The sequence below is a fragment of the Mustela nivalis genome (genome assembly GCF_964662115.1).
Source record: "Mustela nivalis genome assembly, chromosome: 4".
Classification (NCBI taxonomy): Eukaryota; Metazoa; Chordata; class Mammalia; order Carnivora; family Mustelidae; genus Mustela; species Mustela nivalis.
The window spans coordinates 110,551,560-110,579,285 of NC_139023.1; the positions used below are offsets into that span (position 1 = coordinate 110,551,560).

A 27,726-nucleotide genomic window follows, 5' to 3' on the forward strand; every position below is an offset into this window, starting at 1 on the left:
TCATGTGGATAAGACTTGCAGGATTATAACTTCTCTCTCTTTGTTGTGCTATTTAGGAAAAGGGCATTTTGATAAATGTCAATACTCTAAAATTTAGTGCAGTTGTCAAATTTAATTAAAAAAACACATACAAATAAAAGTTGTAGAAAATAGGCCTGAATATATATATGTATACATATATATGTATGTATATTGACCTTGGATCTCATTTTAGAAATATTGTTTTTAACTTAAAATAGGGGTGCAGGTATCTAATTTTCTCATATCTATTCATTTTTCTGTGATTTTTCTCCTGAAAAATCAACATACATAAAAATCTGATCAATTGAGTCTATTTTCATTGAACGTATTCATGTGTGTATATATATATACGCATGTATTTGACATATGTCATGCATGTATGTTAGGACAGTATCTGACATATAGGAATGGCTTAGTAATTTTAAATAATTTGAATTTGAATTTTTAGAATATGTGGAGGGGCATTAATAATGTTTTTATATAATAAGAATATTTGATAATACAGCTAAATTAGGTCATTAAAGAGGTATTAAAATTTCTACCTGATTGGCAAGACATATTTTTTCAATATTATTTAAGTAAAAAATATTTGGGAAAAAAGTTTTATGCAACTCAAATATTTAGACAAACTTATGGAATGAAGTCTAATTAAATATAGCCTAGTGAATATTTTTATATAAAGCTTGGTACAATACGTGTGTGTGTTTGTTTGTTGCTTTTATTTTTCCATGGCTTGCTAACCGAGCTCATGCTCTTATTGGATAAACATTAGTAATCCAGAACATCCTGTGTTATAAATAGATTTTATAAAGCCTAATATTCAGGTGATACATATTTTATCCTTTAGGCATTTGGGATTATTTAAACATGACTTTAATGGTCAAGGCAAAAAAATATGCATTTGTCTAGCACATGGTTTCATCTCACAAATTAATGCTCTTTGGGTTCTCACCTAACTTAACCCCTGTAAGACAATAGTGGTACTAGACAGGTTTCACAACTCATACTACTCCTTTAACCCTCAAATCTCCTTTATTAATATCACCTCATTACCAACAACTGACATATGACCTATTTCACAAAAGATTGGGAATTGTCAGGAATGAACTACTTCAAATTAATATATTTCCTAAAGCCTCCTTCTGTAAGTCTTTTATTCTCCCTCTCCCCATCCCCCCCCCTCCTTTTTAAAGTTAGGATATCCCACTTAATTGAAGTTTTTGTATGGTCAGTGATTCTTCTAAGGTACTTGTATTATTTGGTAGAACATTCTTAGAAATTCGATTTGCATTTTAAGTAATATTTTTATTGGCTTCTTTTCTTTGCATGGTCATTGGAACAACCGGGAACAAAAATAATACAATTTGACTTATTGGTTCACTGCAGATTTAATTTTCTTTGGGTCCCTGCTTTTACATTTGGTTAAGGTTTAAGAGCTCAAAGTATTATTCCTGACAACATGTTAAATGTTTGAGGTATGGGGTGCATAATGAAATAATGCAACAAATGTGTCTCTATCGGTTTTGTAGATGAATCTGCTTTGAAGAATCTAGCACCCAGGCTTAGTATCACTTAACTATGGTAACTTTTCAGTTTTTTAAAAGAGTTGGCACCTCCATACTGAGATATAGTCCCTAGCAGAGGGAGAATTGATCCCCATCTTCCCATGCTGGAGTCCTTTCAAGGAATCAGGCTTTCAAGGGTGTGCTTCCAGGAAAGCTAGCCAGTGCCAACAAGCTGAGACGCAAGCTGACGTTTTCTACAGTGTCTGGCATTATTTTCTAGAAGAAAGTGTTCCTCATGAATTAAGGAATTACTGGTGCACGTGATTCTGAGACATGTGATAAGCAGTATTTCATAACTTAATATTAGTCTTATTAATATGATATTTTTGGTGATACTTTGATACCCTTTGGAGATGTGGATAAACTATTGTAATCCATTGACTCTGTATTCAATGAAGGTAGCTGAAAGACCAAGAAAATGTGGAAAACCAAGGATGGTATTAAGCATGCATGGCTGATGCTTCGGGAATAGTGTGACTAGAGAGAAAGACTTTGAAGGGAACGAGAAAGTAAAGGAAGACAGGGGAACGGTATCTTTCAGGGTCCTCTTTATGTCTAAATCCCTGTATTTTCCTAGCCTATATTCTTAACATCTATTAAAGTGAGTAGCTCCCCAAAAGGTCCCTTACGCCTGTTCAAATCTCAAAACAGATGTTCGAGTCCTTTTATGCATCTTCCATTTACCTACGTTTTGGCAGAAAGGAAAGAAAGGAAGAAGAGAGGAAAGAAAAAAGGAGGAAGGAGGGAGAAGGGGAAGAAACGAAGGGAGGGCGGAGGAGGGGAGGGAGGGAGGAGCAAACCAGTCTTTAGTGAGAAATTCTGATGAAAACTTTAAAACCTCCAATTATGTTTTGTGGTGGTTTTCCTGTGGATTCTCTACCTTTTCATTTCTGTCTTTTCCTGGTCACTTTTCTGATTGAGGAGCAATTTTCCAGAATAAAACAAGCAAAAATAACAAACAGCAGAGGTGTACTCTTTTTATTTTAAATATATTTCCCTTTATCTCATTCCTTCATTGAGGATACGTACGTGATTTTAAGTTCGTCGGTCAAGAGACGATGGTAGAAATTATTTGGGAGAATTGTAACATCTTCTATTCATGTTGCATGATCAATTTAGCAAAACTGCTTTCATCATCCTGAGCTCGAGTTCCCTGACTTCTATCCCTGCGTAGAGCCATATTTTGCTTTTCTGTGCTCATTTTCTTGTTAACACCTTTATTTCTTTATCCATACATTCAACAAAACTGTCTTGAGGCTCTGTTGTTTGTTGTGTGCACACACTTGTCCAGCCCCTGAGACTTTAGCAGTGAACTTAAGAGACTGATCCACTGGCATGGAGTCATTCAAGACATAAATATCCAGTTTACATGAAATCTTTTCAATAACTTGCCTAAATCATTGGGCAGTTAATCACATATACTGTGCTCTCCTTAAAGAACCATTAAGTAAGCAGTTTAGAAAAATAATCCTGTCACTCTCACGAAATAGAAAAAAACCTGATTTTTACAAATTTCTAAACTTCACTTTTAATCCAAATAAATTTTTTGTTTGTTTGCTTTTCATTTTTCTACTTGGTAAAATGTCTGTAATGTTAATTGGGCCATTTGTCAATTGTCAGTGTGTTAGTTTTTGCAAATTTAAATTCTGTTCTCAGCATTCATTTTTCATATCATTTAATATTACAGAGTGCACCCTTTTAAACTGTGTGCCCTACATACAAAGCCATCTAGCATAAATAATACCTGAAATCTGGAGTAACATTAAATTCTCTAATAGGATTGAGCCCTCTGAAAACAAATAAGCCAGGGCAAACAAGTTTGTTTGGGCCAATCCTGAATCAAATAAAAAACTTCTTATGCTACAAAAATTATCCATATCATCTGCAGTGGAAATTGACAAAAACTTTTTAAAATTATTATGTCCCCTTGGTCTAAATGTTATTGGGTTAAGTGGCATTTAAGGAAAAAAAAAAAAAAATATATATATATATATATTATATCCCTTTCATACTATCTCACAACTGATAACAGGTTTTAAACTATCAAGTGACCCAAAGAAAAAGCATTACAACTATGAAGGACTCAAAAGCAATTTGGTAAAATGTTATTTGAAGTCTCTGAGGCTGCTAAAGGCCAAATACATGGAAGTTTATTTTCCATTTTTACTGACTGTAGTTTTATCCAGACCAGTGGTCCTTTCATTTCATGGTATTTTCTCAATCCATTGCTCTAAATTCTCAGCTCTCACCACAATCAGGTTGACGGAAGAAATCAGAGCTACAGTTTCCACTGTGAGATCCTATCTGGCAGTAGCCTCAACTGACACAGCGACATTCCACGCAGCTATAAATGCATTCAGCTGCCTTTGCCTTTTTTCCTAATCTCAGTGAGCTACAAAGGAGAAACTCTCACCGAGCTGTTATTTTTCCTCTAAGATCCATAACTTGGAAAGCTTTCAAACTGAGATATCCTGATCATAAGAATATAATCGCAATCTAGCGCCCCCAGAAATTTCCTAGAGATTTTCAGGTTGCTACTTCTACTTTTTTTTTTTTTTTTTTTTGAGTAGTACAAAACACTAGTTAGCAGTTATTTCTTAGCAGAAATCATATTCTAGCTAGTGAAGTTTATCTGATGTAACATAAATCCGTGGTTGTACTGCTTATATTTTCTGAATAAGGAAGTATATTGAAAATAATTGGGGTGATGAAAAGTTTCTGTGTTTTCTTTTTTATGTTTAATTTTTACTATACTTTGTTGCACTTTGTGGATATACTACCTCATATTGTAGATATACTACCTCATATTGTTTCATTTATGTTGTCTCTCTAGGTGGACTATGAATTCCTCAGACTAGTGAAGAGGTTTCCTAATTTGTAAAAATCTTTCATGCCTGACACTGAGTTAAATGTGATGAATAAAGGCTTTCTGAAATTACCAATTGGTTAATGAATGACCACTGCTTGGAAAAAAGTAAATTTTATTGCAGTTTTCTATAAAATCTTAACTTTAGCTTCCAAAATATTTAAACTAATTTTGAACAGATTCATTAATAATTTCAAGATAAAATATTAGTTTACATCCTTCCATGGAGTACAGTGTACAGTCTACTGATGTTACCACATATAACATCCATGCACACTATACATATGTAATAGCTACATGTATAAAATATATGTGTATAAATATATATGTACGAGTATACTGTGAACTAAGTTATGAAATCATAGGACATGAAATGAACCAAGACCGCTATAAACTGTATATAAGTAGTACATGTTTTTGTCAAAAAGCCATGTTTTGTATGCTCTTCTATCTAATCTTACATTTCTAGGAATTATTAGAAACAACACTGAAAAATCTGTAAGAATACAGTTGTGTATCCAGTGAAATAATGACTTCATCAAAGCCTCTAAATAATGGCTTAATTTTTTAGGTAGAGTACAAATTAGCAGGAATCATTGTTTATTCTCCCTTGAGGGCAGGTCTCTTTGACTGTTTTGTTTGCTTGTGTAATCCAAATACCTAGAATAATACTTGGTGCATAATAAGGGTTTAATAAATATTTGTTGAGTAGATGACTTATGATTATGTATTAAGAAGGCAACATGTGAGTTTCTGTTTGATGGATTAATCTAGGTGAAGAATCGATGAAGAACTTAGTAGGGAGAAAGAATAGCAAGTACCAAGACCCTGTGGCAGAAAATAATGAGTCATGGTCTGAAAATCCTCAGAGTGGCTGGAATATAGAAAATGGGGGAAATAATTTCATATAGCCTTAGAGATAGAAATGGGCCATAGTATAAAATCTTTTTCAGGCCAGGTTAAGATTGGTGGTGTTTATCTTTATAGCAATCAGAAGCATCACAAGGATTCGGGCAGGGTGGAGGCATGATCTGATTTGCATTTTGAGGAAATGATTGTTATTGTTATTTTTGCATTTTGAGGAAATTGTACTTGTGGTCTGAACAAGATTTAGAGGGCAGCACTAGTGGGGGCATGGGACCCAGTTAGTAGTCTGTGTGGTACTCCAGGTAAAAAAAATTACATAGACTATATTAGATAGTAATGGTGAAATGGAAAGAAGCTTACAGCTTTTTTAATATAAGGTCACAAAGTACTGGACACTTTCTTCACACCACTTATCAAAGTTTGTAATTGCCATTGGTTTAATCTGACTATAGAGCAATGTCTGCCCCTACTAATCTCTGACCTCCGTAAGGCTGACACCGTCTAGTTTGGCTCTTCACTCTACCTCTGGACTTAACACCACATCTGGCACAAAGTAACTGTTTCATAAGCATTTGTTGATTGAATGAATGAAAGTGCCTTCAAAATTAAAACTGTCTTGTAACCATATAAAATCAAAGAGAGATTTACTAATCCATGAATGGATAATAATCCATGTGTGAAACACTGAATTTAAAATTTTTTTAAAGAAATTTCAAAATACTATGCAAACCCTAAATACACAGACATTCTAGAGTTTAATCTGGTTTACAATGTTTCTATGAGATGATGGTTTTAGGAAGTTCCACCAGGAGTAACCCACTATCACATAAGGTAGTTTATTCCATTCCAAAGAAAAGACTCTTTTCTTTTCCATGATGAATCCTAGTTCTGAATCATGGAGAAATATAGGGAAACAACAACAACAACAACAAAAACATAAACAAAACAAACAAACAAACAAAAAACCTAACCCCTTTGTTATTTCAAAGTTGTTTAAATATTTAAAGATGGCTCTGTTGAGTTTACTCTCAAGTACTCTCAGTTGCTTTCACATGACATACTCTGTAGACTTTTTACAATCCTAAATGTCTTCTCCTGGAGGCATTCTAGCTTGCTAATGTTCATAAAATATATGCCTACATTTGGGGAGCACCACATTGTATAGATACACAAACATACTTTTTTTTTTTTAAATGTATGAGGCAAAGGGTCAACACAATGTCAGAGTTGTGATTTTACCACAATTATGTGCAGTGGATTTATTGTTTCCCATGATCTGAGCATCACCTTTAAACAATTTAAAAAACTAAAACTGACTGGGATAAGTGACATGTCTAAATTGGTTCTCCTCATTTACAACATGTGCTTCTACCTGCATGAATGTTTCCCACCCAGTGTGAACCTCAAGATTTTCACAGTAAAAAAAAATGATGATGGGAAAAATAAAGGACCTTGCCATATTATAATCACATTGATAAAAACCAACAATTATAAATTTCTAATTTCCAGGCAGGATCGCAAAGCATTTAATTTAAATTCAAATACTTTTAGACTGGTTTTCATATGGAAGCATAGACAATGTTGTAATTGAATGTCAAGTCCTCTTTATAGAAAATATGGCCCAGCCAACAAATGCACATCTGTTTTCTGAAAAATAATTTTAAATTGAGAACTTTGTCAATTTTAATTAGGATAATAATACAAACCACACTAGTATGGCTATTTTTTCTCACTTCATAAGCACTTCAGTAAAAAAATCTAAAAATGTATTTAAAACAAATAAACCAAAATCACATCCAATTATTAAGGGCAGCTGCTATTTTCATCTGCTTATATTTTTTCAACCCCGATATAAATAATTTGCTTTAGCCATTATATCTGATGTACTAAAGTCTAATTACTATGGGATAATTGAGTAGGTTGTTAATTATAGAATCTAAATGAATCAGAACCATTATAAACTATAATATCTATTATTAAATGATAATTAGTGCTACAAATATTAACTCTGGCATAATAAATATAATTTGAGAAAATGTTAGGAAATTTTTAATTTTGAGGTGTATTACTTTACATCTTCTCTTATTGAATCTTCTAATGATAGATGAAATGAATTTTCAAAAGGAAGTGATAGGGATAAACAGAGAAACTATACCTGCATAGGGAGAATATACATCATATCATGAAACTAACATTTATTTTACCTTCTGAGTACCTACTATATAAAAGTAATATATTATGCTAGCAAGAAATTTAACATCAATTGTATATATGTATTATATAATTTAATAACAGTAAAGTTTAAAAATATGCATGTACTATAATAATAGCATGCAATAATACACAAATGCCAGATACAAATATATAATATATGTATGTTTTCATAGATGTATGTTTTTTTGAATTGGAACACTTGTGGATAATTTTATTTATTCTTTATTCATTTTCCTATAGGATGAGCAGGTATTAGGTTTTCAATAGATAAATACTGAATGTAATTAAATTCAGATTCATATGCACAGCAGGTTCTTTCCACATCACAAGTCCATGTGGTAGAACAATTATTAGTTTGTACAATAAATAAGTCTCAGCTCATAAAATTCAAGAAAAAGCATACCATCTGCACAGCCACCTAAAAACTGGACCAGATGATGATTTGATGTTATATTCATTTATATTAATCTTCATTTCTGGGTTATAATTTTTATTAGTTGAATAAATTTTCCTTTTATTGTGGATAAGAAGCATCCTATAAATACACCGGAACTAGTATAACAGCATTCAAACTTGTGCTTTAATACTTGAAGTAGTAGGAACGCTGAAAGCTTAGATACTCCTTCACACAATTTTTACTTGATATTTAATTTCTTCCTAAAAGCTTAACTAGTTGCAATTTGTATATTTTCTAACATGTTGCAACTACTGAAATTAAAGGAAAGTCTTTTGTCATTTTAAAATGGAACAAGTGGAACCCAAGTATCATAGCAATTTTACACTTGCTTTTATTCACGATTAAAAAATATTTGGAAGGTTTTTCAACAGTCAGAAACTTAACATCATGATTTTTCTCTTAAATTCATATATCCCTTCCATTTACCCAGAAAATATTATTAAGATGTAATAAATTATTAGGTTTAGTTTTTTACTGATCCCACATCATACTTCTTTATGATAAAATAGTATATAAATTAAAATTAAATTTTAAAAAATTTTCTGTGACTATAAGGCTTTCAAGTATTAAAATTTTTATTTTTGAGTTACAACTATTCATAGTACAAACATGAGTAATAAAACATGAATATATTACTTGTTTTATAACAATTATTATACATAAAGAGCAAATTTCCATTAGAAATGCATCTCTTAATGAGATGAATCCAGTTTTATTCCTTAATTAATATGTGTATCCAGGAATAAACATTATTTATTGGTAGAATAAGATAGGGTTCACTATCAATTCTAATCTACTTGATCTATCATCAAATAGCAAATCAATTAGGTACTCTTTCAATTTTGTTGAAAGCAAAGAATTAGAAACCATATGGTTTGCAAATGGATTTGGTACTGTTATTAGATTCATTTATTTCCTCTGTATTTGTCAGTGTCATCTTATTTAGTGCTGGGAGTGATGCTTCTACGCTAAGATGATTCGAAAGTGGCTGCAACACAGAATGGAAGAGAAGTTTAACTTTCTTTTGTGAAGTAAAACGACATTTGTTTTAAAAAGGGGTGGGGTTGGGAGAGTGTTGTAAAGAACCAGATTAGATACAAGTATGCTTACTCAAGCTAATCTTTATTTTTGGTACTTATGAAAAATTGGAAGACCTTGATATAGTCCAGTTCCACCAGCAAAATAAACCATTCTAAAACAATCTTGAGAAATACTAGTAGCTATTTCTATTAATGTCTTCCATGCCTTAGACACCCAATCAATGTTTTAATGTCCAAGATACTCTCATGCTGAGAGTGTAATGTCCAAGATACTTTATGTTGAGAGGCAGGAGTGTGGGGAAAGAGATTCTTATGCTGCTCGCTGGTACCCAAACTTTCCCTTCAGCTGTTATACATTTCCAGGTCCTCTGTTCTGGAGAGCAATTGTTCTGGAGTAGTGTAATTAAGCACAATGATAACATGTGCCACACCATTCTGAGGACTCTCTGCCTCAATTGATTTTAACCAGAATCTAACATTCTGGAGTAGTCTATAATTTTTTTTTAATATTTTATTTATTTATATGACAGAGAGAGATCACAAGTAGGCAGAGAGGCAGACAGATAGAGGGGGAAGCGGGCTCCCTTGCTGAGTAGAGAGCCCAATGCGGGGCTTGATCCCAGGAGCCAAAGGCAGAGGCTTAACCCACTGAGCCACCCAGGTGCCCCGGAGTAGTCTGTAATTTTAAGGCAAGACTCCACCTCTCCCATCCCTGAACACAGACCCTTATCATTTGTGTCAGAAGGATCCAATTCTTCAATCACTGGAGATTAAACAACATTGGTTGAATTGATTTTGTTTTACTAATAACATGGATCATAGTTATTCCATTTAGTTATTGTATGAGTCAGCATTTTAACATCTTGTCCAAACCCATATCAGAGAAAAATAGATCCTTGAGCTAATCCAGAAAACAACTGTCCAAAAAGAAAAAGGTGTTGATTAAATGTAAAGTTTTCTTAAAGTCTCATATTAGTTACTAGTGAAACTTAACTTATGAAAAAGCTCACAAATTATTTGACCTAGAATTTTTCCATGGGTTTATATAAGTTTATTAAAACAAAATATATAAAATATATCCATTTTGTTTTCTGGAAAGTACTGTTTTCTTCCAGCTTTATGCCATCTAATCATCATGAGAGTTTATGGATTTTTATGTGTATATGCATTGTTCTCTGCCTTAGGATTTAATTTGTCTTCACATAGGCATTGCTAATGTAAGGCATCTAGATGATTTATCATCTGTCTTGATTTTAATTTCTTTTAAAATATATACTTTTCTATTATCTCTCCTTTGAAGATATCTTTATTACAGAAAATAAGGAAGCAAAATATTAATTTTATTAAATATATGAGAATGTCTTATCTCCTGATACTGATTACAATATTAGAACTTTCTTATTTTTATCAATTTGAACAATAATATATTTGAATATGGCATTTTAAATATTGGGCAACATCCACTTAAGCAGACACTCAAGCATGGATGATTAATGTGTGGAGTGCAACACTCCATTTATATCAGCATTTAAGCCACTGGTATGTATTCTGCTAAATGTATTCCACTGAGCCTGCTATTGTCCATGTACATAATTTCCCTGAGGGCAGTTCTCACTCTAATATGGTCCTTATCACAACAATTACAGTCGAATTTTTTTTCCTTCTGCTTATCTTTGCTTGATATCTGTTATCAAAACTCAGCCACATCTTAAAATATCTTCAATGAGATCTTTTTAAAAATAGTATTCACCAAGGGAAGCTGCTATTTGACTCTAATAATTTTTGTATTGAAAGGAAATATAAAATTATTATCAATATCCTGATATTTAGTAATTCTAAATATTTCATAATTCAGGATAGATGAGAAAATGGGAATTTTAAATTCCAGATTCTTAAGAAGTAACACTTCTTTCATTTAGTTATTTAGGTATTGAGTATCTATTATGTGTCAGGCACTGTGAGAGGCCCTATGAAGTCAGTGGAGAGGAAGATAAAGATTCTTGCCTTCATGGAGTTTTCATTTGGAGAAGAGAGAGAAATCTGGTAGTGAGGAGTGGGGTAAAGAGTAGAGATGGTGGCAGGGCCTCTCTTCAGGTAGCGGATTATGGAACACTTCTGAGACTAGGAGCAAGAAGTTGTGGTGAAATGAAAGGTACCCGCCAAGCCTTTGATATCTTTGATCTACAAGGCTATTACCCTTTTCATTGACTTGGTCTATTTTTATAAATTGTCCTGCCTTGCCCTTTTTAAGGAAGAGGCAAACCATTTCTTCTCAATGTCCTCCTGTGTTATCTGTTCTTCTTTCTTCAGCCAGATCCTCCATTTTATCCCTGAGTAATATGGAGAAATATAGTCTTGTAACTCAAGATTTATCTGGGAAGGTTATAGAAATGGGAAGTCTGGCAAAAATCAGAACTGATAAAATATAGGTAGCATTGACTAGTACGTCTGATATGAAAAATTTCCATGGTTGAGGAAAAGCTCCCATAACAGAACTGCAGGTTTTATAAGGAAAGTGCCTGACGGTTGAAAGGCTAGAGTGAACACCAGATCCAGATGATCTAAAAAAGCAAAACTACACAAGAAGAGAGGAGGAGTTGGAGCATGTGATCCTTCTGTTGCTATATGTGTGCAGGTCTCAAATGACTGGATGTCAAGATTGGTAGATGTGTGGGCCACTGTATAAACCCAGTACTATAGTATTTTGGGGGATCCTACTTTGGCAAGAACTGTGTTATCGTCTGGGGTACAAAGGTCAAAATCATGAAAGCTGTCCTCAGGGTCTTCACACTAATGAAGTGGGCATAGATATGCAAATAAAAAATATGCCCAGGGAAGGGAGCAACTCTCTCTTTCTCTCCTTCCCCCACACTCTAGCCCAGGGGCTGATAATTATTTCAGAGATGATAACTAAGCTGATTTAGCAGATGAATAGTAATTGAACAAGAAACCCCATAACAAATGGACATTAACAATTTCACTTCTGCTCACATTAAGTTAAATGACCGGTATCTTAAGAAGTAAATCAGAAAAGGATGCAGGGTGAGGCCAAACAGACCATCTGAAAAAGGAGATGAGGTCATACATTGCTTCCCACTCCACAGTCTGGCCAGTAACTGCAGGAGGCATAGTTTGGGGACTGGAAGTTTGCATGGAGTTAGATGGTATAAAGCCGTTGGGTTGCAGTATTCTATATTCACCTTGAAGGGAAAGAGATGTCTGGGTGTCCTCATACACAGCAGGAGGAAAGATGGCAGCCGGTAAATACATCAGAGACCTGGGAGGACATAGAGTCAAATAAAGTCAAAGCAGCACTATCCAGAAGGGATAGAAACCTGTAATTTTGAAACATGACTATTTATCTGCTCTTTATATTATATTTTGTACTTCCTCATAGAGTAAGCAAGGCTGCTTTGGAAATGTCATCTGGTCTCAACTGTTTTGAGGGAAATAGGCTGCCGTCTATGCTTAGGTCAAAATGTTAAGCCTAGGAGAGGATATAGATGGTAGCCTGAGGGAGAAACTCCAAGATGAAGTGGTCTCAAGCTCTGCGTGGAGGCTGGGAGTGTGGAGAGGAAGACTCAGGAGTAAGTGGTTAGAAATGTCCCCCAAATGTCTTCCTTCCTCTGCTTTTAAATTTAAAAGAGTCCTTATAGAGAACTGACTAGACCTTAGTAACTTGGCCTTTCTCTGAGGTAAACAGAATGAGGAGGGGCTAGAGAGGAAGCTGGTTCTAAGATATTCAGAGAATCTGCTCTTTCAGAGTTTTACCCAGAAAGGCCAAGAAGTGGATCACCAGCTGTAGGATGCTGATTCTTGCACAGAAACCCTTGCTCTCCACCCTGCTCAGACAGGGAAGTGAGGACTTGTATTTTCATGCAATCATGCATGCCTCTCTACATTTTATGAATATTCACTCGCTACCTCTTAAGCTCTTTGCTGTCTGCCAAGGGCCAGAGAATGGCAGAACTGTGGGGATGGTGCTAGAGGTGAAGGTCAAGTACTGTAGGGGCTTCCAAGATTCCCAACCCTTGCAGAAGGGTGAGCTGCTGCAGCTCGGGGTTACTTCAGCATCCGGTGGGCAGAAGAACCCTACAAGGCAGGCTGGTCTACAACATTCCATCTGCCAAACTTCAGACAACCAGGGCGGGTAGGAAGGAAACTGCTCTCTCATTCAACATGTCACTAACAGATTTGGAAAAGTTTCTCCAGCTTCTGAATTCTGAGCATATACGTTAGAATGAGAGAAAAACCAGTGAAACAATGCCAAAACAGAGTACTTTTGCAGAAGAGAAAAGAGTGAAGTAAAGCGATTTTGCAAGATCATGTGACATAAAAGAAAAACATTCAACTTGGTAGGAAAATAAGATTTATTGGGCACTGACCTATATATCATATAGGTCATCTTATATCCATTCACATAATGATGCTTCATTACAACTCTATTCAGGTCTTATCATACCTTATTGAAAGATGAGTAAACTAAAGTTTACTTACTAGGATTAGGCAACTTGCTCCAAATCCTACAGCTAGTAAATATCAAAAGTAGAAGTTATATCACAATATTTCCTATTCCAGATTTTTTCCAATATGACCAGAAATTAGAAGACATGGTTATTGGTATTGAGCCCATTATTAAACTGTCTCTATCTGGACAGGTTAGTTTGACATTCTGGAACTTAGTTTTCTTATTTGTAAAATTATATTCCTGAAGGTATAGTTCTAATCACTATTGGAAACTCAGTCATGCTTTGGCTCTTTGAAAAAGATAGTTGAAAAAGATGGAGGGGAGGTGGATGTGGAAATAAGAAGACTGAACTAGTAAGAAAAATGGGCAGTAGAAGGACCCAGTATAAGAGATTAAAAATGTGAGAAGGGAATTGAAATTGGGAGTCCCAGGCTGCAAGGAGGAAGGAGGTGTGTGTGTGTGTGTGTGTTCATGTGTGCATGCATGCATGTGCTAAACTAACAACAAAGAAATACGTGACTGAATCCCAGAAGAATGAGCTGGTTGACATACTCTCTACATACACATACACACACACCCCCACACACACACAACTCACCACCACTTCCCACAATCACCGCACACCAACTACTAACCTTGAAAATCAGGACAAGTTGTCTCAGAAGGCAAACACAAAATGCAGAAATCATTGCAAGCCAAGTGGCACTTGACCTCTTGGCAGGCCTGCCCTCGGAGATAAGCTAGATTTTCTATGGCCCAGGACCTCATGGATTCTGGCACTGTTCTCAGTTTCTTCAACTTTTTTGCTCTTTACATATACAGTCCCCATCCAGAGAATAGACAGAACTGGTAAGAAGGGCTCTAGGATCCATTGCCTTATCAAAACACAATTCAAACACAACTTTTTCTCTAGGCGACTCATCCAGTTCTGAGAGTTTCGTTTCTTTAGGTCTTCCAACTTCGTCTGATTTTGACATGATCTGAACAAAGGAAATGGAGTTATCTTTTCCACCCTCCCAAGAATAGGAAACGTTAGAGTCTCTGGGGCCCACAGGCAACTCCTTTTGGCTGTAGTAAAGATGGAAATCAAGGCAACTTTCAGGCAGTTCTCTTTGGCATTCATCGTTACTTTGGATTCAATAACAACCTGAAGGTCATAATGGTTTAAATGCTGAGACTAAATGTAGAATTTTTCCTCCTTTCCCTTAGGAGTTTAACCAGAAAATCTTAAATTTTAGCAAGCATAAGAATTACTGAGCAAATTTGTGTACATAAAACATATAGTATTCTTCATGATTGACTTAAGGTTTTTTCAAAGGTAATTTTAGCTACAATTATTTTAATTATTCTAAATCTCAAACTTTACTTAAATGGTTCCAGTAATAATACTCCTGAATGTCATTGCTTACATTATAATGCCAAAGATGTGTGATGTGTTTTTATTGTGACCTATACACACACACACACACACACACACACACACATATATCCATATATATATACATACACTCTCACACACACACACACACACACACACAGAAACCTACCCAAAATAGAAATGGTCTTTGAATGACCATGTGGGACTTGCTATTTAGCACCATTATAGAAATGGAAATAATGTGGTATTTGCACTAATCAGAAGTTTTAAAATGATTCAATCTTAAGATATTGTTGGGAGGTTCAGGCTTTGAAAATTATGACATAAAACGCAAAGAAATGCAATCAGACAAGTTTCTACCAGAAAATGAAAAGAGTTCATTTTTTACTCTGCAGCTCAAATCAGCATTAACATGACATTTATGTATCTTTAAGCTTTAAATCAGTGCTGCACAGTGGGGGCGAGGTGGGAGGCTATCAGAATCACCCAGGAAGCCTTTTCAAACTACACCAGTCCTCCTCCCCCCGCAGCCCCTCCTCCCCCTGAGATTCTGTCTAAGATGTGTCTCTGAACTTGAGCAACACCATCTGTTCACTTCCAAATAGGCATTTTTATCTCCAAAAGGGCAGGTTTCTGCACATGAGCCTCTAACATGTATAGAAAGGTGGGGTTGGGGGGGGGGGTCTGAAACATACATCAATGACAATCTTTCAACTGAATGCTGACATGTTAAAAAATGGATATGTCTATATTTCTTGAGTGATATATTCACTCGGTTAGTCCCTTGTACTAATGAGATGAAAATTACTGCTTTAAATACTCATATAGGTCAGTAAGCTCTGTTACGGGAGTTTTTTGTAAACTTGAGCTTCACACAGTGAAATTTTCATAGATGCATGCATTTATAGAAGTAAAAGGGGGGCCGACTCAGTTCAAATCAACTACTCTATTAGAAAAGCATGGTGGGTGAGTAACAACCACTTTATATCATAAGGAAAACTAAAAGCCATTTTTATGATACGCACGTTTCCCATTCCTTAAATTCCTATGACAACTGTGTCACATTCCCCAGAGTGTATTTTTTCCCTTTAAAAAACATTGTGAAAATTTGTAGATATTGTTCTATTCTCTACAGAACTGACCTTTGAGGACTCTTTTGCTGCAAGCGTTATCTTGACTTTGTGAACATAAGGTACAAACATAAACACATACGCTGCTCACATTTTTATGTTATAATCACATAATTGAAACATTTTATTCTAGTATGCTTTTGCCAAATTTCTGGAATCTGGAAGATGTTGAGCTTTTAAACTAAATATTCATAAATTACATTGTTTCATTTTTGAAAGTAAAAATATGCGTATGAATGGAGATAACACATTACAGTATTTATGGAATTAAAATATTCAAAATGTTGGAAAGATTTTTGATACACAAGGGTTATTTCTGTGAAATGACAACACTGAAGCTTCTTTGACAGAAATAAATGTTTATTTACTGAAATATAATTATAATAATTATTAATGTAGCTAACATTAATGTTTACTTCATCCTATACATGATTATTAATGCTCTACGTGAATTAACTGGTTCACTCCTTTCAACATTATAAGATAGGTACTACTAATATCCCGATTCACAGGTAAGAGTGCCGATGAAATTATTAGGCAAGTTTCCAGGGTCACAAAGTTAGTGAGAGGCAGTGCAGGAATCAGAACCCAGCACTTTCGTGATAGAGCATGTGCCTGAAACATCTGTCACCAGGATGCTTGGTGGCTCATCCCCCTGCCGTCATGGTAGCCCTGCAGAACACTGATGACTGTCACCAAGATGCTTGGTGGCTCATCCCCCCGCTGTCATACTAGCCCTGCAGAACACTGATTTCCACCCTTGCCTGGGGCCTCCCAGAGTGGTATCACTGAATCCATTGTATCTCTCAAATCAGTGCTACCCTTTGTGTCTTTTTCATTAAAGATATCCCGAATGTCTCCCTCATACAAAAGTGCCTTCAGAATGCAGTTTCTCTTTTTTACATCCTTTTCCACTGAGTCACACTACGTTGACAGAAGATGATTGTGCCTTCTCCTCCTCTCAGCCCGTCGGGTTTCTATACTCTCCTCCTTCATAAGTAGATTGCATGGAAAGTGAAAGAACAAAACAAAACACCTGACTTCCTTCCTCTTTATTTCTGTTTTTTTGCTGCAATACGTGGAGACAGACAAAGTGAGAGTTGGTCTTCTGGGTTTTTCACTTCCCCATGTTGAATCTTCTAAATCAAGTTTAACAGCCTCTGTCTTGATTAGAAGTGACATCTTCTTGGGCCTCCTGGGTGGCTCAGTCAGTTAAGCATCTGCCTTCGGCTCAGGTCACGATCCTAGGATCATGTCCTGCATCAGGATCTCTGCTGAGCAGGGAGCTCCTTCCCCTTCTCTCTCTGCCTGCTTCTCTGCCTACTTGTGCTTTTTATCTCTCCTGTTGAATAAATAATAAAAAATAAAATAAAATAAAAATTAATAAAAAAAAAAAGAAGTGACATCTTCTCTATACTACAGAAGCTACTTTTTAAACTCACTGTTTGGCCTCAGACATAGAAATTCTATCCTGGAGTTCAAAAAATAAATATGAACTCTTTTTCATATGTACTTTCTGCTTTAACTGTTGGTGTTCCCACTTCCTTCACCTTTCCTTCCTTCCCTTGTTAGGTGAATGCCTTGAGATGACTAGAAATCTATTTGTTCTTTGAAAGGCAAAAGAAAAGAGTTTAAAAATATTCTAAAAATGTAAATATATTTAAATATTTAATATTTAATTAATTAGTCAAATTTAATTCATATCTAATATTTAAATATTTAAATATAAAATATTTAAAAATATTCAAATTTTAAAACTATTATCCACTTAACTACATGTGGACTAAAAGATTAGCTGCTGTTAAAGAATCCAAGGTGTCCCAGATCCAAATTCAAATCATATGCTCCATATAAATTAATAGAAAGAAACTATACATTTATAGAGATATCACTAGAAGGTTACATATAACATGCGGACATTAGAGAAGGGCTGAGCACTTCCAGCTATAGGGTTCAGGGAAACTTTATACCTGGATTAGCATTTGGACCGGGCTTTAAAGAATGGTTAGTTTACTCGTAAGAAAGGATATTGCAGGTAAAGATCATGAGCAATGCCAAGAGACTTGTTGAAGATAACAATTTCCCAGGTAATGGGCTGTGACCAGGCAAAAGATTAAATTCTTGGGAAAGAAGTTGGCTATGCCAAGGGCATGAAGGCAGAGGTGAAGTTCCAACAGGAGTCTCTAGACGTCAACGCCCCTCTTCAGATAACTTACTTTACATATTCTTGGGAGATTTCAGCTTTCTCAGGTATTCAAGTAAATTCTCCTCAAGTTATTTGGCCCTCTTTCCTACAATCACAAATTTCTTCAATAGGCTTCTCCTATACGATAACCAGTGTAGTTTTTAGCCTTTGAATGGAGTGGTCAATAAAATGAAAAGTAAACCATCACCTGTAAATGTATCCTTGTATTTTTAAAAAGCAACATGTGTGCAGACAAAACAAAAACAAACAAGCAAACAAATAATAATGGTACCTGAAGGATGAGGTCCTCTTTGACCTCACTAGTGTCAGAAATCTAAGGGAAAATTTATCTTGAAACTAGTGATTGTCAAGTGGTTTTCCTGGTCTTGACAAGAAATAAAATAGCAAAATACAATAAAAAACAACATTGATTAAATTTAAATACAGGGCGCCTGGGTGGCTCAGTGGGTTAAGTCTCTGCTTTTGGCTCAGGTCATGATCTCAGGGTCCAGGGATGGAGCCCCATATCCGGCTCTATGCTCAGCGGGGAGCCTTCTTTCCCCCACCTCTCTGCCGGCTACTCTGCCTACTTGTGATCTCTCCCTCTCTCTCTGTGTCAAATAAATAAATAAATCTTAAAAAAGATAATTTAAAATACATTTTTATTACATACATTTATTATATCATTTACTCATTTGTTGTTTATTTTTTTCATTATGCAGCCAATCTCAGGGTCTTCTATAAGTTAGGCATTGGGGTCGGTCATGCTGATGATTCAAATGCTACAGTGGAGTAAAACCTTCTGAGAAGTTCAAAGTCGAGACAAGGAACACACGTGAACAAGGAGGAAAATAATTTTAAACTCTTTGTTCTTAAGCATACCTGACTTGTAATATTCCCATAAATCTTAATGCTTGGTTGTCCACTGATATTACTGTATAATACCAAGCTGTTCTAGCCCATGGGGCCATCTGGTGGACCACATGGGAGATAATCTTAGCCATTATTACTTCCTCACAATTAACTTCATCTCTTTCTTGTTAATTTTTGTTTCACAAGGTTTGGTTTTAATATTCCTGGGATATACTCACTTAAATTGTTTTATTCCTTTCATTGCCTATATTTTTCATTTATTTTTCTCAATTTTATCAGAAAAAAAAAAAGGATTTCCTTTTCTGTCTTCTTTCTTCCCTTCAGTTCAATACATTAATAAAACAAACCAAACAAAAAACAATTACAATCAAAATAAGATGAGTTAGCACTAGTACAAATATTTGTTAAAGAAAATAAAATCTTCCTGTTTCCGATTGAAACTAGACATGAAGTAGAAGGAATGGTTTTGTTGCTGAAAAATGTTGGAAACATCATGAGAATAACTTAGAAATCTCAATAATATTTTATATTTTCCTTCTTTTTCTCCATTATTTATACCATAAGTACAAATGTCATGTTTTTCTTGATTTAATTATAAATTGTTTGATTTTTTTATTGAATTATATGTATTCTGTAATATTGTTTTCCTTATACTTATATGTGATTAATGCGATTTTATAGGTTGAATCCTATACCATAATTATGATATGTTTTTATAAATAAAGCACTACACATTTCTAACAATGACCTTAAGCTAATTCAGGAAAAAACAGAAAGTAAAAGATTTCTAACAGGTAATAACTAATTTAGGTTATATATTATGAGAGTTTATTAAACGTTATTTGTTTGTTTTTAAAATGTTTGTTAACAACCCTTCCTGTGCCAGACACAGTGTTAGGGACTATGGAAAATATAAATATGGATATATAATCAAAATGTTGGTGAATCATTACAATATTGATTGAACAAACCATTTCAAGTTCTAATGAACACAAGTATTCCTAAGAAATTAATGGGTCCCTCTCATGCTTTAAATCTTATTTCTAATTCATTAATGCCTTTAATTAAGTTGAAGGTAGTTTACTACTGCAAGTAGCTTTGCAGGGTTATGTAGTTTATTCTTAATCATGTTATGAATATTTAATGATACAAATTTTTCTTTCTGTGTTTTGGAATTAGGAACCATCATCCTACCTAAACATTGTGTATATATCCTCCTCATTTGCTATCTGTCTACTACTATTTACATTCCGGCTCTCAGTGTTTCTCATCTTGATTATTGGAATAAATTTTGTGATTTTTCTTCCTACTTTAATCCTTTTTACACATTCATTCAAGATATTGTCATTATATCATCTCATTGCCTAAAGTCCTTTGGTAGATTTCTGGTATACCCATAATGTAGGCTGGTCCACATAACAAACCATGGCCTTTCCAAATTTACCCCTACCTTCCTTTTGAAATTAACCCGATGGTATTTGTCTGCATCTACCTAAGTTTGAATTCAGATCCCAATCTGACACTAATTTAGCTAGCAAGTTACTTAACTCAGCCTTGATTTCCTTACTTGTACTTAAAATGAGTTAATAAAAATACCTACTTCACGTATAGTATTATTATATTAACCTGACCAGTGAGTGTTCAAAATGTTGATAGAATTTTTAAAAATTATAATTAGTAACAGCACAAGTATAATGCTATAATGCTGTCTGTGCTCCAAAATAAGTCACTCATTACATATTCTATACTTCCCTGCTTTTGCCCCAGTTGTTTCTTCTTCCTGGAATGCCATCCTCTCCAATTCAGCAAACATAAATTCTGTTTCCCCTTCCAGGTCCAGGCCTAATGTAATACCATTTAAGACTTCATCTATCATTTCAATTTGAAGGAAGTACCCTTTCCTCTTAGCTCCAACATCCACGTAGCCGCACCTCTCTGGCTGCACTTCTCAAACACATTCTGTAGTTCTCTGGTCTGTCTTATTTTCTACTAGCTCATTAGCACTATGGGGGAGATTATCATCTGATTTATCTTGAACTTCATCTGAAGACATGATTTCTTACACTATGTGTATCAGACACTTCTTGCTGTGATAATGCAGCATAAAAAAATCTCCCCAGATCTCAGCAGCTGAAGAAACAAGCTTTTTTTTTTTTTTTCCTCTCTCATGTGTCATTGGGTCTGCTATAACTTCGTTATAGGCACCAGGCTCCAAGCTGTACACCTCTCTAAGAGTCTCATAGCCACCTTGAATGGATGGCTGCCTAGGAAATGTTCTTCTCGAGACTAGAGGCAGGAACACATGAAAACAAGTAGAAGTATGCAGGGGAAGGTGCTGGCACACTGTAACTTCTGCCCACATTCGCGGGCAAAAATCAGTCATGGCTAAGCCACCACTGGTGAGGCAGGCAAATCCATCCCACTTACGGTAAGAAGGAGAGCAAAGGCAAAAGTTAATTGTATTGTTTTATTTTTTCCCTCGGTTCTCCTGGAGGGAGAAAAATAATGAGAGACTCTAATCTCAGGAAACAAACTGAGGGTTGCGGGGAGGGGGGGGCGGGTAGGGAGGTATGGATAGGGTGGCTGGGTTATGGACATTGGGGAGGGTATGGGCTATGGTGAGTGCTGTGAATTGTGTAAGACTGATGATTCACAGACCTGTACCCCTGAAGCAAATAATACATTATAAGTTAATTTTAAAAAGTTAATTGTATTAGGGGTGCCTAGGTGGCTCAGTGGTTTAAGCCTCTGCTTTCAGCCTGGGTCATGATCTCAGGGTCCTGGGATCGAGCCCCGCATCGGGCTCTCTGCTTGGCAGGGAGCCTGCTTCCCCCTCTCTCTCTGTCTGCCTCTCTGCCTACTTGTGATCTCTCTCTCTCTCTCTGTAAAATAAATAAAATTAAGAAAAAATAAAAATAAAAAGTTAATTGTATTAATAGGAAAAGAGTAAATAAATTATGCAATCTAGCAACTATGTTTACTCCAGAACTCCTTTTTTTAAGGACAGAAGTGGACTTTGTCAGAAGTAGATGTTAAAGTCCATAATGGACTTTGGGAAAGAGGGCCAAAGACAATAAGGAATTCATGAACAGGTTTTTAGGACAGTAAGATGACAGTATGTGCAAGTATGTCATCTGGTGGTGTGTGGAGAATATGGATCGGAATGTGAGGGCAGAACTACTAAGGAAGTAATTACCAGAGACCATGGGAACATGCCAATACATTGTGTGTCTGTGGGGCTGGAGGTAATGGAATAGATTCTGGAGACCTTTAAACAGTAAAATTGGATGGATTTTGTAATTGAATAGGTAATATGGGCAAAAGGGAGTGAGATACTGAAAACAACTCTGACTTTTCACTAGGGTGGTATAACTCATTACAGAGACCAACATCACTAATGCCATTCTTTAGATGATTATGCAAATTAAGTATAATGGACAATGCCAAACATATTTTATCACAGTAATGTCCACAGACACATTACAAAGTACTTTTACATGCATTTCATCTTTGGGGCAAATTTATGTATTTCATGTTGTTCCCATTTTATATAACAAAGAAACTAAAGTAGAAAGAAGTTACAGGACTATTGGAGCAAATATGTTAGCTAAATAGAGACTTAAATGGATGCTTCCTGATTCAGAATCTTCCCACCATTCCATAAAGTATCTTTTTTCTTCAACCTGTAACACAAAAGAAACCACCATGGTCCAATTTGGCAGATGAATTTAAAATAAAATGAGGTATTTGAAAGGCTCTAGCAAGCAATAATTAAAATCTCTATCCTTAGCAATCTCCCTTCTAAATTAAGTATCATATTATTTTCCATATAATTTTTATTGAGCCATTCATTGTTTTCTCCTTCTTATAGCAACTACAGTATGCGATACAAAGGCAGAAATCACACTGGACTTTCTTTTCTTCTCTTCCTTTATTTATTCTTTGATCCTCTTTCTTCTTTTCCTTTTCCCTTCCTTCTTTCTTTTGTTCTTTGTGTCCTTATTCCTTCCTCCCTCTTTCTTTTATCCCTTCTTTGTCTTTCATTTCTTTATTTGGGGGGGGGGGCTTTATTCTTTTCTTATAAATGTTATCTCTATACACAAACTTCTCCTTGAGGAGAAGATGCTATCTCAGAGCTACACACTTCTCAAAGTTCAGCAAATATACTCTAGTGGACTGAAAATAGTCTGCTAGGCACAATTACATAACCACTCTGTTTCCTCGTATATAAATTGGAGATAGTGATACAAGTATACACAGTGTTATTGTGCTTCACTTTATTGTGCTTTGCAGATATTGCATTTTTTCTTTTACAAATTGAAGATTTGTGGCAATCCTCTATCAAGCAAGTCTACTGGCACTATTTTTCTAACAGCATTTGCTCATTTCATGTCTCTGCATCACATTTATGTACTTATAGTTCAAATTTTTCATTATTATTATACTTGCTATGATGATCTGTGATCAGTGATTATGACTCACTAAAGGCTCAGATGATGGTCAACATTTCTTGGCAATAAAGTATTTTTTAAATTAAGGTATGTGCATTTTTTTGGACATAATACTATTGCACACATAAGATAGAGTAGAACATAACGTAACTTTTATATGCTCTAGGAAACCAAAAACTTCATTCAACTCTCTTTATTTCTTTTTGTTTTTTAAAGAATTTATTTATTTAAGAGAGAGAGCACACGTGAGCAGACTTCCCTCTGAGCAGAGAGCCTGACAGGGGGCCCCGATCCCAGGACCTCGATCCAAGGACCATGGAATCATGACATGAGCTAAAGGAAGATGCTTAACCAACTGCGCCACCCACGCACCCCCCAACTCACTTTATTTCAATATTTACTTTATTGCAGTGGTCTGGAACCAAACCCACAATATCTCCAGGATATTCCTGTATTACTTTTTAAATTTAATTTAAGTTAATTTTTATTTTTAAAATTTTTTTATGATTTATTTATTTATAAGAGGAGGGGAGCTGAGGGAGAGGGGAGAGAGAATCCCGAGCAGATTCCACACTGAGTGTAGAACTTAATGTGGGGCTCTTTCCACAACCCAGAGATCAGGACCCCAAGATAATGACCTGGGCCAAAACCAGGAATCTGTTGCTCAACAGACTGGTGCCCTTGCCTATATTACTTTAATTTAATCCTCATCTTGAGGGTTAAATGAGATAGCATACATAAAAAGCTTAGAAATGAATCAGATACACTGTGTGATCATTAAGTGTTAGTCACTATTAATATTATCCATGGCTTTTAAATTATATAAAGTAATGACTTCTCCTTTTTGCTTAAGTTGGTTTAAATTGGGTTTCTATCACTCAAAACCAAAAGGGTCTTATCTAATACAATTAACATAAAGTATAAAGTCCCAGAATATATGGTTTATGGCAGGCCAAATTCTTTTCTGTAGGCTGAGGCAGAGAAGGATTGAATCAACTGAATCTGGGCCATCTGGTTCCTTTTAGCTATGTCATCACTAATTTTACCTGAGTAATTTTTCTGACTCATAGTTAGGAAAAGTTTTCTTATCACCACCTTATTTATATTCACTAAAATCCTCCTCCTTCTATATTGACAGTTAATAATATCCCTGGCACAACTGTTTTTAAAAATATATAAAAATACAGAAAGTGGGGAACCATACATTAAAGAGAGAAAATGAAAGAAATATTTCTATAATTAAAATACATTTTCTATTGATTTTTAGGTCCTAAGCCTTAAGCTGGAAACTTTTTACATAGTAGTTTAGAGTAAATAATATTATAACTAAGCAGTCTACATGCTAAATAGCATACTTTTTGGTGTAGATTTCTGGAGGGATATGCAAGGGATTTGCATGTTTAATTCCCATTAGCACCTGTCACTGGGATTTATTATCCCAGAGTTAATTCTCCACTCATTGCAGCCAAGAAAAAGGAAGCCCTTGTACATGGATTTAAATGAAGCTTTTTATTTTTCAAAATGAAATGAATTTCCTGTTTGTTCCTCAAACACCTGCAGTATTCCAACCCTGAAAAAGTCATATTTAAATTCATTTTTGGTGAAAATTTGCCCAAGCTTGACTTTATTCAATAACTAGAAAAGCCTGTTCATAATGTGAAATTTTGTGTTTGAGAAAATAAAGAAGTTTCAATCAAGGACTTCACTCAGTTTTAAAGTTCATTCTTCCATTCAGTATTCAATAAATGTTTATTGACCACTTACTATGTGCCAGGCCGTTTTCTAGGTTCTGGATACAGAGTGGTGAAAAAAGCACTAGGAAAAAAAAATTCCTCCCATTGAGGAACCTCCATTCTATTGGAGAGTATATATTCATACATACACATTAACACATAGATACACACACACACACATACACATGCACATGAATATGCATACATATACACATACATATATGTAGACATATATGTGTGTGTGTGTATAATAACATTTATATAAAAGAAGTGCTATATGGAAAAAGCAAATGAATGTTATTGAGGGCTACATATATTCTATTTTGGGTTGTTGGTCAGAGAAGGTCTCTCTAAGCAAGGACATTTGAGTCCATATCTAAGCGAAGTCAGTTAAAATCCTATGCTCGGAAGCCTATGCAGCACTTCACTATTTCATAAAGAAAAAAAAAAAATAGAGGCAGAATGTTGGTACACAAGGCAAGTTTCATCTGCAACCATGGATTGTAGGAAACTCTCCTGCTTAAGAAAGCCGGTCCATTTGCTGGTACTTTTCCTGTCCTTGTTCTTGTGCTCTCACTCTTCCCTCTGTTTTCTACCTAATTTCTACATGTCATTTCTCAAACCATTCTCCTGCCCTCTTTAGGCTGAATTTCAGTATTGTACTACTTTTTCCTTCTTGTCTCCTCCTCTTTCTTTCAAAGGATTAATTTCATGCAATATCTGCCTTTGAGCACTTCAATGTCCCAAACAAGATTATGTAACAATTTGATTGTATTAACTAACTAGACTTTGAGGATTCTTTCCTATTGAGAATTTCTGACAATCAACCAACATTGATTGAGCACTGACTATATATTGAACTCTGTCTTTAAGAGCTGGGATGAAATGAGGAACAAGGCAAAGTCTCTGCCCTAAAAAGAGTGAAATTCTGGCTAGAGAAGATAAGGAGTAAAATTGTAAATGAGTAAACAAAAAACTTTTAGATATTGCTATTATGATAGTGAATATATGTGAGGATTTCTTAGTAATTAAGCTGCTGTCCTTCCTGGAAAAATTTTAAAAACAGATACGAAATATAATCATAACTCCTTCTGGTGGTATAAGCCTCGGAATAAATGTTGGGTATGAGCCGCCTAGCTGCACTCTCCATCATAGTGGCCACTAGCTGTCTGTCTATTAAAATTAAATTAATTGATTACATTAAAATACTCATTTCATACTAGCCACATTGCAAGTGTTCGGTAGCCACACGTGTCTGATGACTACCATTTTGGAGAGCATATGAACATGTTCCTCATTGCAGAAAGTTCTGTTGAGCAGCACTAGTCTAGATAGCATGCAGAGGATGAAACTCATCAATGACAAGAAGAGCAGCAAACAGTTTTGTGTCAGGCACTTCTCAGATCTTTAACTCATTTCTTACAGAGTCCTATAAGATAATTACTGGTACTAGACCTATCTTACAGATTAAGAAACTGAGACACCTAGCTTTATTGTTCAATATCTGTCAGCTAGTCACAAGACATGCTGAGACCTGAACCCAGACCATCTGGAGCCAGATGCCACAGTTTTACCAAAAGATTGTGATATCTGTATATGGGTAAGGGAAAGTGAAGAGAGAAAATAAGAGACTTTAACATGACAGGCAGCACCTCCACAGGAAAAAGAAATGGTCAGATTTGCCAATGTCTTCGCCAAGTATGACCTTTTTAGATCTACTAGACTCATCCAAGGTAGGTCTTATTGGCTAGAGGTTCAGATGGAGCTTGGAAGGCAGAATCGTGGAATGCTAGCACTGAAAAGAGCTTTAAAGCCATCTAGTGAAATATTTCACAGATGAAGAAACTGAGACATGTAGTGTACCTGACCTGTCTGGGATAACAGAGTGAGATCACAAGTCTCCCGCGCGCGTGTGTGTTTGACATCGTCCCCTTGGCACCAAGAGCTTAAAATTTCCCTGGTACATTATTTATTATTATTATTATTATTATTATTATTAATTTAGAAATGTACTAATCTCAGGAAGTGGTTTTCTTCTTCCCAGAATGTTGGACTGCCGATGTGTATCGACCTTTTTAATCCATCCACTTTTCCTTTTGTCTAGACTGTCATTTTATCCACCCATTCTTACATTCCGCCTTCATTGATCCACAACAGAGATCCACAACAGAGATCCACAACCTAGCCACTCAGACTAAGTATGCTTTCCTTAAAAAAAAAAAAAAAAAAAAAAAAAAAACGTAAAAAATTCTTGGCAGTTTGAGTCCCTACTTACACTGTTAGGAATTTGGAAAGCATGTCACAGGTTCTACCGTCACTTTAAATGAATGTCTACAAATTTTGTTTTTGTTGTGCATTGTTTCTGGGAGTTCCCTTACCAGGTATCATCTCACCACCCTTTACATACTCAACATTGCCAGCCACCAGGATGCACGCAAATAAAGCTCTTTTGAAGAATGAGTTTTCCTTTAGCTTTTA

At 35.3% G+C, this 27,726-nt stretch overlaps 1 long non-coding RNA gene across 1 annotated transcript; it reads right to left on the reverse strand.

Moving 5' to 3' along the window:
* Nucleotides 1–16,348: 16,348 nt before the first annotated feature.
* LOC309863372 lies at nt 16,349–27,703 on the reverse strand. Its single transcript, XR_014311009.1, has 2 exons — nt 27,627–27,703; nt 16,349–17,348 (listed from the first exon to the last, which is right to left on the reverse strand). It is a non-coding gene; the product is annotated as an uncharacterized lncRNA (long non-coding RNA).
* Between the last annotated feature and the right edge of the window lie 23 nt (nt 27,704–27,726).